We start from the raw sequence: 16,428 nt of genomic DNA on the forward strand, positions 1-16,428 counted from the left end.
GTGTGTCCCGATCCCAGCGGGGGTCTCGCAGGCAGCAGAGGTAAGAGGCAGTGGCAGATTGTGCGCAGGCTGCTGTGAGGTCAGAGTGGGTGAGGATGTTCCCAGATCCAGGCCCAGATGGCCGGTGACCGGTTCTTTTAAGGCTATGGTGAGCTTTCGGTAAAATGCACTTGGCTAATTGCAAATGCCCAAGCCCACCCCCTCACGGAGGGTACAATAGAAACCCCATTGTTCCTTAGCAAGGGCTCTTCCTTGAAAGCAGAGGCGGCTGTATTGTGTCAAAGAGAATTTGTCAGCCATCAGCTAGCTCAATGCAGTAATTGATCATTATTCCCTGAGAAAGGTAAAAAAAGCAACAATTAAAGAAGCCGTGAGAGAATTTATTAAAGCAAGGAGGAGAGAACTCTCCAAAACCCTTTCATTAAATGAACTGGAAGGAGACAGGGAGGAATACAGAAATGGTACTTCAGGTCCCCATTGATCTGCTTGGAAGCAAAGCCCTGGAAAAACAACTGATCAATTCAGAGAGGGCCTGGCTCTGCTAGATGCCCCGGCAACATCCCCTGGCGGACAGCGGCCTATTAATTGCAGCGGTGGTGGCTGTGAATGAATTTCTTTCATGTTCATTCATTCATTTATTTGTTAATTCATTATTCAGTGTGATGTTCAATTATCAGGCCTATAGGACCCACCTTGTGGTGCATTTGTTCAACCGGTGTCGCTGAGGCTGAGTTGTCTCCAAAAGCTGGAGTGGAGAAAAGGACGCATTGAATTTCCTTACCGTTGTAGGTTGGGGTGTAATATCAATAACTTTAATGGAAGCAGAGTTGGTGCCCTGATAGGAACCCTGCTGCTCCTCAAATAAATGGCTTGGCTTCACCTCAGCATTTATCTGCCAGGGCTCGGCTTTATCAGGGCACCAACTCAGATTCCATTAATGTTATCTCTTAATTAGCTATGCGATTAACCTGTGTTACTCCTGCACGATAATGAGTTGAAGACAGAACCAGAGAAGTTCAGCTGCCTTATAAATCCCTCTCCAGAAGCCAAATCATTCTGGAAACCATTCCAGGAAAGGGAAAAAAAAAAAAAAAAAAAGAAAAAGAAAGAAAGAAAACAACCTCAAAGCAGCTTGGATGCGTTCTTTACTTGAATACAAAGGTGAATTTTGCAGTTGGGGTTTTTGCTAACATTTGTGATAGCCAGTACCAGCCATTCTTGCAGTGCCTTCCATAGATCACCTCACCTCATCTTCATCACAGGTCTGTAAGGTAGGGCCTCTTGTTATCCCCACTTTATAGAGGACGAAACTGAGATCCAGAGGTGGAATAACCCTGTCTCAAGGTCACACCTGCGGAAAAGGATGAGCCAGGATCCAAAGGTAGGCCAAAGACAGGGAGCCTGGGCACCCAGGGAGCCTGAGCCAGGGCTGCTCAGAGGGCAGCGAAGGCAGCCCCTAGGGGTCCCAGGCCCCAGGAGATCTCCCCAGGGCAGCTCTGCAGCACCAGGGCTCCCAGCTACGTGTGCTGGGCAGGAGCCTCCTCTGCTTAGATTTTCCGCCTGTGGAAATTTGCTCTGCAGCCAATCTCAGGGGAACCGAGGCCAGCAGTGGTGCACGCCGATGGCCCTGAGCAAAATGTAAAGCTGGAAAAACACTTTGCCTTCTGCCTCCCCGTCTCCTCTCCATGTCTTTGTCCCCTCTAAGCCAGCCTCCCCTCCCCGCTACTGCCGCCTCTTCCCAGGCGTGGAGGCGAGGACCCTCTTCTCCGCTGAAATTACCCAAATCATCAGCAGTGTGCTACCCAGACAAACGGCACTGGTAAGATGGGACCTCGTGGCGGCAGCCACCCTCGCCAGCCCTTGGCCTTCTCCTCCCTTTCTCTGTGCTCAGTCAGTGGGGTGGGGAAGGCAGCAAACAGACTTTGGCAACCTAAATAACCTCGTGGGTGAGGCAAGGAGACCCTCACAGAGTCCCTAAGACAGCAGCCATCATGACATGGTCCTGGTGGTCCCTATAGCCAGAGCAGCGTGACCGGGGACAATGGGAGGCTGTTTTGCTCCGGCTTCGAAGAAAGGCGCTTCGGTCAATCACCCTTCCTCCTCCTCCTGCCCCTCCTCCTCCCCCTCTCCTCCGCTCCCTCCTCCTTCTCCCCCCCACCTCCACTGTGCCACAGTTCTGGCCTGGCCTCCTGCCCCATGGAATATCACCAAGCACAGCTTCCTGATAAGGTTGAGTACTTGAGCCCAGTTCTAGACCATTCACCTCCCATCTCTCCCTCTACAGCAGGCTATCACCATCCTCCCTCAACCGCTTCCTGAAGCTCAGGACCTCTTATGATTTGCCATTTTCCTATTAAAATCAGCCCCACAAAGGGGTGTGTGTGTGTGTGTGTGTGTTTTAAAGATTTATTTATTTACTTGAAAGTCAGAATTACAGAGAGAGAAGGAGAGCCAGAGAGAGAGAGAGAGAGAGGTCTTCCATCTGCTGGTTCAGTCCCCAAACGGCCTCAATGGCCAGAGCTGTGCCGATCCAAAGCCAGGAGCTTCTTCCCGGTCTCCCATGTGGGTGCAGGGGCCCAAGGACTTGGGCCATCTTCTACTGCTTTTCCAGGCCATAGCATAGAGCTGGATCAGAAGTAGAGCCGCTGGGACTTGAACCGGCGTCCATATGGGATGCCGGCATTGAAGGTGGTGGCTTTACCCATTACGGCACAGCACCAGCCCAGGGATGTGTATTTGAATGTTGCATCCTATAGATTGATGTCAGTCCTCACTCAGACTCTTAAGATTCCAAAGATGTAAATGAGCAACTCTATACAGATTGGTTTGCTTTAAGCTATATTGCCTATAGGGGATTGCTGCCCTGTTTCTTAACATAAAAAAATCAGAAATAATCATGATTTGGAGTCCTATTAAAAAACAACTACCCCGAGAGGCTGAGAGATCTTTTTTGTTGTTGCTGTTTTTCTCTTTAAGGAAACACCCAACAGCTCTGCCAGGAATTTATCTCACTCTTGAATCTCTCTCTATTGCCTTCTCCTACTTTTGTTCCCAGGCTGGGAAAACATGAGAACCATTTCCATTTTATATAGTTCAGGGTTTGCAGCCTTCTGGGTAAATCTAGAAAACACTGCTTTTGGAGGAGTTAAAAGAAGGCAAGATGAAGATGAAGAAGAGGAGAGGCCAGAGGAGAGGAAGAGGCTGACTCCTTGACATATGTATTGAGACTATCAAGCCCCAAAGGCACTGCAGGTCACACGGAATTCCATTTCAGCAATGGGTAGAAGAGAGAGGGAGGGCAGATACATTTGGCCACATGGTCAGGACAGACCAAATTCATTCCTATTCAGCTAATGGAGAATTTTGAATAAGGTCAGTGTTGCCCATCTGATATTTATATAGGGCAGAAAACCCCACAGATTTCATGTGTGTGTGTGTGTGTGTGTGTTTCCCAATGACTCAAAGACCATTTGGTCAGCTAAGACTTGCTTTTATTTTCAAATTGATGTCTGCCTAGGTGAGCGCATTTGCTCTGAGAACTTGTTTGTAAGGCACCGTTAATGACTAATGGTGAGTCATCCAGTTTTGTGCCTTGGTACAGTAGTTTATATTTATGCAAGAGCTTAAAATTCAACTTTGAGCAATGTCCACAGCAGGGAAGAACAATTAGTAAATTCATTAATTGTGCTTTTGTGTACACTTTTATTCTCAAGGCTAATTATTTGTTTAAATTATTTTTGCCTCTATCAAAAGTGTTACCACATGGAAATATTTCAGCTTGGGTTTCTGGTATGAAATATAAGGCTTAGGAAGTTCAGAGATTCTGATGAAATGCAATCAGCTTGTATTTGCTAATGACCAGCACTCAATGTGGAGCCTTTTATTTAAGCAAATGAGTAATTAGTTCAGGGAATACAAGTGTACAAAGAGTAGTGATTCATGGCACCGCTTATCTTTTCTCCCTTATGTAGACAATGGACATCTTCCATGTTTGACTTTTAAATATAATCAAACTCTTGTGTACCATAAGTTGGAATCATGCAGTTTTATGCAAAGCAATGCTATAAAAGGAATACGTCAGCTGCCAAGTCAATATACCAGTGCACATAATAAAAGTGAGGCCTTCACTCTTTTCTTCCTGGAGAGAGACGACCACCTCCTCTCCTCTCTGTTCTAAATGCTCCATGTGTCTGGGCCGCGGATCGAAGATGAACCAGCTGCTGCTGGAGCGGATGCCTCTCAGCTCACAGCTCCAGGTGTGTGGCCTGAAAGGAGATTGATGACTTGGTGTAGGCACAGCCAGTTTCCCCCACCAGGTACAAGGCAGCGACAGCAGAACACAGAAACAGCCAGCCCTCCCTTCTCTAGTATCTTCCCAGCCTGGCTCACCCCTTGGGGAGCTGCACAGTCCAGAATGTGCATTCCAAGAAGGACGATAAGGACTCGCTCAGCACCCCCGAGACCTGGGCTGCGCTAGGCATTTGACCAACAGATTTCATCGCCACAACTGGTTCCAGAAGAGGGCATGGAGGCTCCCAACAGACTGGAACCCAGAGCTGTGTGACTGCAAATCCAGTGCCCTTCCCACCATGCCACACTGCTCTCCTGGCATCTAGCATAGTACCTTGCCATACTAGATGCTGTATTCATTCACTCATTCATGCAACTAGCAGTTATTGAGGATATAGCCCAAACCTGGGGAATATAGCAATAAACAAATGAAAGAGTCTCACCTTCAAATACGTTAGTGCTCAATGGATGACTTTAGCCCATTCTCGTGGTGAGTATCCATTGCATGAATGCGGTTCGCACACATGCAGCTAGGCCTATAGCAAGGATGCGGTAGCAGCTTCACTGTCTCACAACCTCATGAGCGGGCCTGCTGGGGCAGGATGGTTTTCCCTCTGTGGGGGATAAAGGCTGAGGGCACAGACCAAGCCCCCAAGGGGACAAGGCAGGAAGTCCATGGCTCCTGCTCAGCTGTCCCACGCATACTGGGGGCTGTGGGGAGGACGGGCTCCTCCCTGTCTTTCACTTCTCTGCGAACTCCATCACCTGGGGCGAGTGGGCTCTAGAACACGCTTCTGCTGTTACCGAGGCAGCACCGGAGCCTCTCCCAGCCCAGGAAACCGAGGGAGGCCTGCTGCCCACCTCGGCTGTCAGGGAGAGCAGACGTGGTTTAGGGGCAGAAAACACCGAGAAGGAAGATCTCCCTGTCCCTCCACGGGGGCCTGCTTCCTTTTTAAATGTTTGTGCTCTGAGTCTGGCCACACTGCAAAAGCCGCTCCGATCATCACAGGCATTCCAGATGGGAAGGACCTATGAGGTCAGCTAGCCGAGCACTGCCTGTGGAGCAGTCAGCACGCACAGTTCTGCAGCACTTTCTCCAGCCTCGCTGACATGTCCCGGAGGACTGCGCTTCCACCCCGTCCCTCGGGAGCCAATTCCAAAATCCACACGCAGTGCATTTTAGACTGAAGATGTGGCCTGGGTGGGGGTCTCTTTTTAATTATCCAAAGCACTGAACAGAAGCCTGGTGCCATAAAAAAATTGCTGAGGGCCCTCTCCCGCTTCTCCCCATGGTGCCTACCCACCCTGCGAAGTCTGCTCTCCACCGGGAGGCCCGAGCCCCATGGCAGGTTTCCGAGGACCTGGGGAGGTGCCAGGTGGCAGGACTGACGCTTGCTCGGCAGGGCGTACCACGGGCCTCGCGTTGGCCAATCATCCCGCATACATGCCACTAGGGAAACAGCCCTTCCCTAACAAAGCTGCCGTTCGTGCCACGGAGCAGAAGGCTTACTTCTGAGTTCAGTCTGCCTGCTTCATACCCTTCTGAGGCTTAGAGCAGCCATTTATGTGCCCCGAGATTCAGCTCCAACATGTTCGTCATGGTGTTGTTTATGATCGTGGAAAGTTTAAATGAAATCATGCCCAGCAATAGAATGGCTAAATAAATCATGAATGAACCACATAATGCATAGGACATTATGAAACCATTAAAAACCATGCATGCGAAGGGGCAGGTATCGGGCACCGTGGTTAAGTCACAGCTCAGGTGCCCGTACTGCACATCAGAATGCCTCGTTTGAGTCCTAGCTCCTTGGCTGCCGATCCAGTTCTCTGCCGATGTTCTGTGAAGGCAGCAGATATTGGCCCAAACACCCCTACCCAGGTGGGTGACCCAGACGGAGTTCCAGCTCCCCGTTTTGGTCTGGCACAGCCCTAACTGTTGTGAGCATTTGGAAAGTGAACCAGCAGATGGAAGGTCTCTCTGTCTTTCAAATAAAGTGAAAATAGATAAATTTTTAAAATGCAGCAGAAGAGTAATAATAATATATAATGTTTTCATATACTTAAAGGAAGATAGATTACAAATAGTATGCATCACACATTAGTATTCTCTATTTTGCTAAAATACAAGTATGAAGGACAGAATATCAACATGACTGTCTCTTAGTAAAGAACTGACAGATCTTTTCTTCCTTGCTACTTCTCAATGCTTTATGATGAATATGTAGAAAATGTATTTTTGCTTTTAGATGCATACAGTTACTATTAAACATCAACTGCCCCTTCCTCCTGAATGGCTGTGTTTCCCACATTCGTCATTGAGAGGAATCCTATCATCAGAGGAAGAAATGGGAAGACAATTAGCCCCTTTCTCCTGAGCTGGCTGCTGGGTAGCCTTGGTGTGAGCCTGTCTCGAGGAGTGCTAAGCTGATGACAATGGCAAGCTGTGATTCAATCCCACAGTAGCTCCAGCGTTAATTTACTAAATGGGCTTCTGGAAGCTTGAAAGAGTGAATGCCCTTCCCGCTGCAGAGAACATTAGGGCCAAGGAGCTTCATGTTCATCCGAGGAAGCAAGAAAACTGGCCCAGGTCTTTCTGATACAGCATCAAAGGTTCCAGGTGGGAAGGGAACTGAGTGTAGCCACGGCAACATTTTATTTATTTATTTATTTTGCTCTGTAGAGAGAACACTGCGACCCAAGAAGGCCAGATGGCTTATCCATGTACATACAAGTCATGTTGGCTGCGTCAGGAGAGGGTCCCAAAATTGATTCTAACTCTTGCTGCCTCTGATGTCCTGTCTCTCCCTTCTCTGCCCTCTGCTAAACTACTAATACGTCATGGTCTCACCAAGCACAACTTTCATAGGGAATTCCCCACTGACTTCCTTAGCACGATTGGTCCTGCCTCTCTCTCTAACCCGTCCCTTGTACACAGTTCTATTGCTACATTTCCCGTACTGCCTTGCAATCCTTTTACTGAACATGAGGGCAGAATTCATCCCTTATCTTGGCATTCTCAGTCATCGGTATGTCACATCTGTTCAATCATAAAACCAAAGGTTGAAATGTATTATGAAGATAGAATTTGCCACCATTGCTTAGAGTTAGGGAGTAGAAGAGATTATAGCTGGTTAGAACAGAATGTGTCCAGTTATCCCGGAATTGCTTGTACTTTCAAGATTTCTTTCCTGCTACTGCAAATGGGTGAGTGGTATAAAAAGCTCGAGGCTTGCCATTAGAGGACTACCAGGCTACCTGGCAAATATGGCATTAAGAACACGAAGGGGTGGGTGAGTAGCCCGTGACATCATCCTTTTAACAACATGCATCGAAATTTGAACTCCAGCTCCACAACATAGGATAGCCCTGGGCATCTGATCAGACTTCTTTGAACCTCATTTTTCTCATCATACACCAATAGTTACTCTGCTAGGATTTTGGTATCACTGGCGATGATAATCATCAAGTCTTTAGCACATAGTAAGTGCTTAATAAATCATGACTGTCATTATATTTTCTTGACTCCACCGATGGTATGATGGGACCACATGCAGTTCTCATGGGGGTGTTCCTCCACACAGCAGCTGAGAAGAGAGGGCACAGGGGACACTCAGCTCAGCCCCGCCCCGAGGAGAGAGGAGACCAGAAAAGAACTCACGGTCCCTCAGCTCAGGTGACTGAGCCGAACGTAGCCCATTATTCTCCCCATCCTTCCAGAAAGAGAATAGCATGAGAGGAGTTTCAACAGTGACACTGTCCTGCTTGCAGTCACTCAGGAGGCTGGGGGGGGGGGAGCAAATGATCTTTCTGGGGCACAGAAAGATCTGTGCTGTGGCACAGAAGGTTAAGCTTCCTCCAGCAGCCCTGTCTCTGGTTCAAGTCCTGGTTGCTCCACTTCTGACCCAGCTCCCTGCTGATAAAGCAGCAGAAGATAGCCCAAGTGCTTGGGCCCCTGCACCCACATGGGAGACCTGGAAGCAGCTCCAGGCTCCTGGCTTTATATTGGCCCAGCCCTAGCTATTGCAGCTATTTGGGGAGTGAATCAGCAGATGAAAGAACTTGATTCTCACCCCCCGCTTCTTTCTCTGTATATCTGCCTTGCAAATAAATAATCTTTTTTTAAAAAATGATGTCTTTGAAGAATTAACAACAGCAGGGTGACCCAAAAGCCTGGGGGCAGCACTGAGGCAAGCAGAGCCACAGGTGGAAAAGTCCTTAAGGTCATGACCACTTGATCTGGGACCAGGCCAACCTCGGTGGCGAGAGGTGGTGACAGCAATAGTCAGCCAGTGCTGCCCCTGCTCAGGACCACAAGCTCCAAATTGGCAAGGGCATTCAGGAATATATACTTGGGACCCACCTATGCTACGTCAGATTGGCCCCATCCAATACCAGACGCCAGTGGGAGATAACATTAGCAGATTCTCACAGAGAAGACCAAACAAGGATTTTCCTTGGCTAGGAGAGCAGACAGCTTTCTTCCCTGTTCCTTTTGGACCAGACCAGTGGGGCGGGGCGGGGGCCTGCTGCCTCTAGTTTCACCTGTATATCCCTTCCTTGGGCATGCTGTCTCTGATGCCCTGTGGCTGGGGCAGCTGTCTTCCTAAATCCCTTTCGATTACTGTGTCTTTTCCACATGCACTGTTAGCAGTCTGCTTATTTGCCTATTTCCCTTGCCTAGATTACAAACATGACCACTGTGTCTGAATCCCTACTGTTCACCAGTGTCTGGTACATAGGAGGCACCCCCCAAATAACCAGCTAAATGAATGGTGAAAGAACTTCGTGAGTTGACAACCATAATTATTGTCAATATGTTGTGAATTATTACTTGGAACAATACAGCACAAGAAGCAGGCAGGGGCTTTTTCTTTCTCTTCCTTAAGCTGGACATACACATACCCATGGACATGTACCTACCCAACCTTGAGACCAAGAATTGATGAATGATTAAATTAATATTTATCATGTTACCTGCTAGTGCCAAGTACTTTCCTAGGAACTTGGAATCCTTCAGTGAACAAAACAACAAACAACCCCCACACAGATAAAATAGCTTCGTCTGATATTTTATTGTAAAGCCTTCCATCCAGTCCCAGCTATGTGCTCATACTTTGAGTTGGTAGTTAGGCACCTTCAGGTTCCGTTTTTATTCAGATAGTTCCAGGAGTCGAGTTCAACATGGAATCTTGAAAAGCAGACCAACTGGGAGACAATTTGCCCTTCACTGGAGCAGACTTTGAGTGGGATGACATTGACTGTGAACACCCCCAGGAGGCGCTCTGAGACCACAGGACACGCCCCCTGGACTCTCGGTATTCTCCTGTGATGGGAGCATAAGCAGATTCCCTTTCTTACTTCTGTGTTTGACTTTGACTAAAATAGGGCTGCATTCACCTGACTTTCTTTAACAATGGAAATACAGCTTCTATGAACATCATGTTGAGTTTATCACTCAGATTTTTTAAAAAAACAGATTGCATCTCATATTCTCCCTCCCCCAGCTAAGCTGGGGACACTCCCATCGGTTGGCTGCCTTTCGATGCAGCAGGTCCATCTACTGAGATCATTCAATTTCTTTCAATGAGTCAGATTTGTATACAGATGAAAATTCTATTTCACCCCTGCTGAATGAAGATGTAACCCAATCACTCATGGTTTATGGGCATGGCACTAAGCAAAAGAAAGGTGGGATTAAAGATTATAGATGAGGAGCTGGCATTGTGGCATAGCTGATAAAGCTGCTGCCTGCAGCACTGCCATCTGGTTTGGGTGCTAGTTCAAGTCCCAGCTGTTCCACTTCAAATCCTGCTCCCTGCTAATGTCTCTGGGAAAGCAGAGTGAGTTGGCCCAAGTTCTTGGGCTCCTGAACCCACATGCAGACCTGGATAAAGATCCTGGCTGCTGGCTTTGGTCTGGCCCAGCCCTGGCCATTGCAGCCATTTGGTGAGTGAACCAGTAGATAGAAGATCTCTCTTTCTCTCTTTCCCTCTCCTTCTCTGTAACTCTGACTTTCAACTAACTAAATAAATAAATATTTAGGAAAAAATTATAGATGATCCTGACCATTTTTACAACCACCTGGGAAATGACTCAAAAGCATGTGTTTTGCTCTTGGCAAGTAAGCGGTGCTGTTTTCCCTTGTAGAGTCAAGTCATCTGAGATGGACGTAGGCACTGTAGAAGAATCAAAAGAATATGATACAGTGCCCAGCCTCAGAAAGGGGATGATGATTTTTATTGAGAAGCCACAATTAAATATAGGATGAGCATCACTTATGCAAGATGCTTGGGACTAAAAATGTTTTGTTCTTTGGGATTTTGGCATATTTGCATATGCCTAATGAGATATCTTGGGGATGGACTCAAATGTAAGCATGAAACTCATTTATGTTTCATATACACCTGATATACAAAGCCTGAGTAACTGTGATAACACGAAGTGTGAGTTCATTTGACTGAGACCTGTGCCTGGGGTCTTGTGTAGAATTTTCCACCTATGGTGTCACATTGGCACTCAGAAAGTTTCAGAGCACTGTGGACTGTGGATTTTTGGGTCAGGGATGCTCAGCCTGAAGTTGAACAATTAGGAGATGCTCAGGGACATATGGAGTTGACTGTAAGTATTTGGGGAGGTGAGGACGAGGTCTCTGGGCTAAAGCACTCACAGAAGTCTTCAGAGAGCAGATGAGACTTCAGCTACACTGTAAATGAAGACATCTGGGTAGGAGTGAGCTTCAAGACAAGCAAGAAGATGGTCAGTAGAATCAAGTGATGGAGAGAGAGGTGAAACCATGCAGGTTGCCAGGATGGGCCCTGTAAACAATGAACGGAAACAAGTTTAGAGAGTTCAGGCCAATCTGTGGATGTTCTTATGTGCTGGGCTGAGAAGCTGAGATTCCTCTGATGTGCTCTAAAAGGCCACATGGAGGAGCATGATGAGAGCAGTCTCCACCATATTCTTGAGGCAGCAGCCTTCCCAATGAACTAGGAAAGAGAGGGGAGAGAGAAACACATGGGCCTGCAGCAAGTACTGCAGAGAAGTGCAATTAGTCCCAGCACTCTGACATCAGGGGCATGCAGTTAAGAAATTGGGAAATAAAGTGATTAAAAATTAGAGTTGATTAAGGATATGAGAGAGAGGGGAAAGCAATTCTAGACCAAATTAACAACAACTCTGAAAATACAATATTTGCAACATTCACGACAGCCTCAATGATGTCCGAAGTCTTATAAATCAACAGAGTTGGATGTTTGGCTCAGAGTTTAGGATGCCTGCATCCCATAATGGAATACCTGAGTTTCATTCCCAACTCTGGCTCCTGGCTCCAGCTTCCTGCTAATGCAGATCCTGGGAGAGGCAGTGGTAATAGCTCAAATGATTGGCTTCCTGCTACCACGTGGGAGTCCTGGATTGAGTTCCCAGTTCCTGGCTCTGGCCCCAGCTCAGCCCTGGTTGTTTTGGGCATTTTGGCAGTGCCATGGATGGGAGCTCATTCTCTGCCTGTCTCTTTGCCTCTCAAAAAAAAAAAAAAAAAAAAAAAAAAAACAACCAAATTAGAACAATGGACAAAGAATATGAACATTCAATTTCCCAAAGTCTAAATGGCTATTAAACATATGAAGTCATGTTTAACCACATTAAAGAAGGTAAAAAAGAACAATACCAAGAAACTTTTGCATGTTAATTTGAGTAAAAATAATGATTTTTCAGTGACAGGAAGGAGTATTTATGAAGAATACACTGCTGGGAAGATTATTTGGTGTATCCCTTCTGGAGAGCCATTTGGCAGCATCAAAGCTAAGAAATACATAATTCAGGTCTCAGATTTAAGTGTGTACATCAAAGCCTTACACTTGAGAGATACAAGTGAAAATAAGCTAAATGCCCAATAATAAGAGGCTGGACATAACGAGCATGGACTATTGTGCAGACATTAAAATCACTGAAGAAAAATCTGTAATGCATGGGGAAATGTGTATAATGTTGTTAAGTAAAAAGGCCAGAATATAAACAGCTTGCTCAATATGTTCCTAATTTTTTAAAAAATCTGTACATGTAAATAAAGTATGCAGATCTTTATTGTAATTCAAATGCAATGCACTTATTGTCAAGACACTTTGAGACAGAGAAACCAAAGACGGACTAAGTACACAGTAGGATACACCTGAGTCACAAGGACAGCCAGCTGATCCCATTCATGCTAAGAAGGAACTTGTAAATTGAGTGGGTCCTGCAGAAACAACACCTCTCCTGACAGCAACCCGAGACGGGACCCGCAAGGCCCATTTGCTGGAGGAAGGGAGGTGATTAGCCAAACCAAACTGAGGATTGCCCGCACCTGTGCCACAGCCTCACCCTACGTGCGCCGCCCAAACCCCACCCCTTCCTCGCAGACCACAGCTCCCAGGGCTTCCCTGCTGAAGAACCAGCACTAGGTAAAAAATATTCAATACAGCTGCTGGCTCTGTCCCCAGGACGACCTTAATGGCCAACACCCCCACTTGCATCATGAGCTTGACCGTGACTTGTCCACATTTTCCAAAAAAGGTCAAGGAAACGGGGTGATACTCCAGCTGTACCACAAAACTCTACCCACTTTGGATATTCAATTAAGTCTTGCCTCGGACACCATGCCCTGAGCTCCCACACCATTTAAAAGGGCGGCGTCGGGCTCCGTTAATTGCGGCTCACTCTCCAACTTGCCCACGTTCTTTTCTTGAGTGTGTACTTATCTTGCATCTCTGCTTTTCCTTTCCTTATATTTCAGCCTGGAATTCTTTGCAGGATCCAGGCAAGAACCTGGATAAGTCTAGGCAGGGGCCACTCCACAACACATTCGTTGGTTCCCCAAGTCAGAACCCGAGTCCTTCAGGGAGAACTTTGTAGTTCTTGAACCTCAACTTGGGTGCTTCAGCCTCCTGATTTTTGATTCTCTGTCATCTCTCTGACTCTGTGTAATACTTTCCCTGAGTCTTCTGTATTAGGTGTACAGAACTTGGAACCTGAAAACCTTACAATGACCCGAGAAAACACCTCATGAGCGTGGGCCCTGCACCTCAATCCGTAAGCTTGCTCTCTGTCTGAACTTGGCAATCACCCATGCCCCCTACTCCTGTGCACATTCTCATTTGTTCAGAAATGCTAATTGAAAGTCTACTACATGCCAGGCACTGCTGGGAGACACAGAAAATACGTGGTGAACAAAATAGACACAATTCATGGCATCATGGAGCTTACAGTCTGGAAGAACAAAATTCACTTAATATTGACACAATGAATTTCAAGTAAAACCAAGTCCTCCCTCCCTAAACTTCCCATCCCTTCCCTGCTTTTTCTCTATGGCACTTAGCAGTCACTACTGTACCATGTAATTTGCTTATTTACTTTGCGTAGTGTCTCCAGGTTTTCAACCCTACCCACTCGGGCCTCATGGCTCTGTTTTGAGCACACTCAGTTCGTGGTGACTATATCCCTCCTGGTTGAGATTAGCTAAGCCACGCCCCATCCCAGCCTGGCAACGTCGCTGTGAAGCTGCCCTTGGAAGTTTCCTGTGCTGAGAGTTGGATGTTGGTACTGGCAAAAATGTGCCCACCTGTTCTTAGGCTGCATTTGTAGCTGTGGTCTGAGCAGTGACTCTGGAATCTCTGGTCATGGTTTTCTCATCTGTACAATGGGCATAGTCCCTACTCACAAGGTTGTTGGGAAGATGAAGTTAGTATATACCATGTCCCTAGAGCACTGATGATAGTCACTTAACAAATAGTAATTGCCCCAGCTCTTTCCTTGTTGTTTGGCCTGCTGTTATCAACTTTCAAAATAAAGTGACCAGGGACCCTCATTTATTGGCTACTGCCCTACAACAGAGGGAACCTAATCAAGAGCAGAGAAGTTATTTGATGTCTGCTCCAAAAACACACTGGGTTTGTGTGACATGGATGTGTGATTCCCCATCTAGTAGATATGAATATCAGACTCCCAGCTTTGTGCTGCTGGTGTTGGTTACATGACCTTGACCAGCATCCCAGCTGGGAGAATTAAATTAAGGGCTCTCAGAGGTTGGGCTTGCTCCTTCCTCCTGCCAGGTAGAGGCCAAAGAAGCACACAGTGCAACAGCTTTCAGCTGAAGTGGCTGAACCTTTAAAAGCCAGGAACAGGCTCCAGGAAGCAAGGCTGCCTTCTGGCCTCGCATGGCCTTGGGTTCTGTCGCACAGGCTGGGTTCCTTCTCACCCCCTTGTGGTTGGGGTGTGAGCTCCAGGCGGGTCCTGCTTATCGATGAAGGCAGGCAGGAAAAGAGGGGGAGGAGGAGCCGCGTTGGGGACAGGGTAGTGGGGCATCATTCCCAGTAATAGGAATCATAGGGAGAAGGGAAAAAGGAGGGAAAATGGGGGAAGAGAGCCCGAGATCCACTGAGCATTTGGCAAGACGTTCTAAGACCACTTTCACTTTTCGTGGCACCCCTACAAAGGGAGTCCTCTAGTACCATAAGGATGGTCTCCTCACTCTACTGCTGCCTTTTTCCCCAAGCAATTCCGACCATCCAGCATATTTCCAGACAGACAAATCTCAGCTCATCAGCATGCCAGCTGGGGCCCTGTGTGAAGAAGCCCCTATGGTCGAGGGTCCAGTAACACCAGCCAAACCCAGGCTCTTCAGAAAGTAAATGGGGGATACAAGAGTGACTGGGACCACAGATGCAAATCCGGGTGGGCATGGGCTAACTGGGGTGTGTGGTCACCCCTTCCCCTATTACCATCCCATACCATGTAGCTGCAAGCTATCGCCTTCCCCCAAACCTACCATGCTTGTTCTCTGTGGAAAAGCTTGCCCACTCCCACACCCCACACCTCCCCACCCCAAACTGGAAGCTCATGCTTCGAAGCCTAGTTAGACAACTGCCTCTGAAGGCTGCCTAAAGCTCTCGAGGAGAGAGTGTTTAGAAGGCAGACGAAACCCACGTGGAATGTCTGGGTTCAGACCCCGGCACCTCCACCTGTGTGCTGAGCCTGAGCAAGTTGGTCAAGCTGCCTCTTTCACTGGGATAATCAATAGTGGGGCGGCTGTGAGGGCTGAATGACAATCTTTTTAAAGGCACTTGCACTTTAGTTTATAAAACTTGCTTTCACTTTCTCTGAAAGGCAGGCGGACAGAGAGAGCTCCCATCTGCTAGTTCACTACTCAAATGCCCACAGCAGCCAGGAGGACACCTGACCAAAGCCAGGAGTTGAGTATTTCATTTAATTCTCCAATATGGGTTGCAGGGACCCAAGGACTTAACCCATGGTGTGCATAAGCAGGAAGCTGGAATGGGAAGCAGAGCCTGGACTTGAACCGGCGCTCTGGCTTTGGTATGGGTCACTGGTGTCCAACCAGCATCTTCACTGCTGTGCCAAACACCACCTTTGCCTGAGGATCTTGACAAACCCAAGGGCGCAGATATGCTCTTGGTCCTATGTACCCATACACGAGTACCCCACCTTCAAGGATGGTATTTTCTTCTTTGAAACCCCACCCTACCAAGAGGAAGCCACAAGAAAACAAGTTGTCAAGAGGAAAGCTAAATGCTGAAGAGCCCAGTGACTCTTCTGCCTATTGTAACCCTTAATTTCATTGTGGTGATTTGGCATTAACTTAATCAATGCAACATGTTAAACTTCTCAGTTCCTTTCCATGACCCAAACAATCCTAAGAGTTAGCCCTCTTAAGTGTCTTGTTTGGCAGGACTATGGGAGGGTTTCAAAATGGCTTTGACAGATATGCAGAACAGGGTTCCATCCATGTGCTGCTGTTACAGACTCAGGAACACGTTGCCTAAGAGTCTGCCCTGTAAAGATGCTTCCCTTCCTGATCTAGGCGAGTGGCTTTCTCTATCCTCGGTTATTTCCACCTTAGCTGAATTCATTTTCAGTCCTTCAGGAGCAAAGACCTTGGATACCCCAAAGGGTTGGGAGCAGGAACTCTGGGTTTAGAAAGGCAGGACTTGGGGTGCCCGAGATGAATTCTGTCCCTGTCACTCCTGCTCTGAGCAAAATGCCCTGTGTGGGGTCATGGCCCAGGAGGTAACGCTCAGCCTGAGGCTGGAACAGCGAGGATTGCACCCCAGCCCACCTCAAGGCCCCAGACACATGCACTTG

At 47.5% G+C, this 16,428-nt stretch overlaps 1 long non-coding RNA gene across 1 annotated transcript; it reads right to left on the bottom strand.

Annotated features, from left to right (window-relative positions):
- Nucleotides 1–3,845: 3,845 nt before the first annotated feature.
- LOC127492470 (uncharacterized) lies at nucleotides 3,846–5,258 on the bottom strand. Its single transcript, XR_007922020.2, has 2 exons — nucleotides 4,734–5,258; nucleotides 3,846–4,265 (listed from the first exon to the last, which is right to left on the bottom strand). It is a non-coding gene; the product is annotated as an uncharacterized lncRNA (long non-coding RNA).
- Nucleotides 5,259–16,428: the final 11,170 nt, after the last annotated feature.

The sequence above is a fragment of the Oryctolagus cuniculus genome, chromosome 10 (assembly GCF_964237555.1).
Source record: "Oryctolagus cuniculus chromosome 10, mOryCun1.1, whole genome shotgun sequence".
NCBI lineage: Eukaryota > Metazoa > Chordata > Mammalia > Lagomorpha > Leporidae > Oryctolagus > Oryctolagus cuniculus.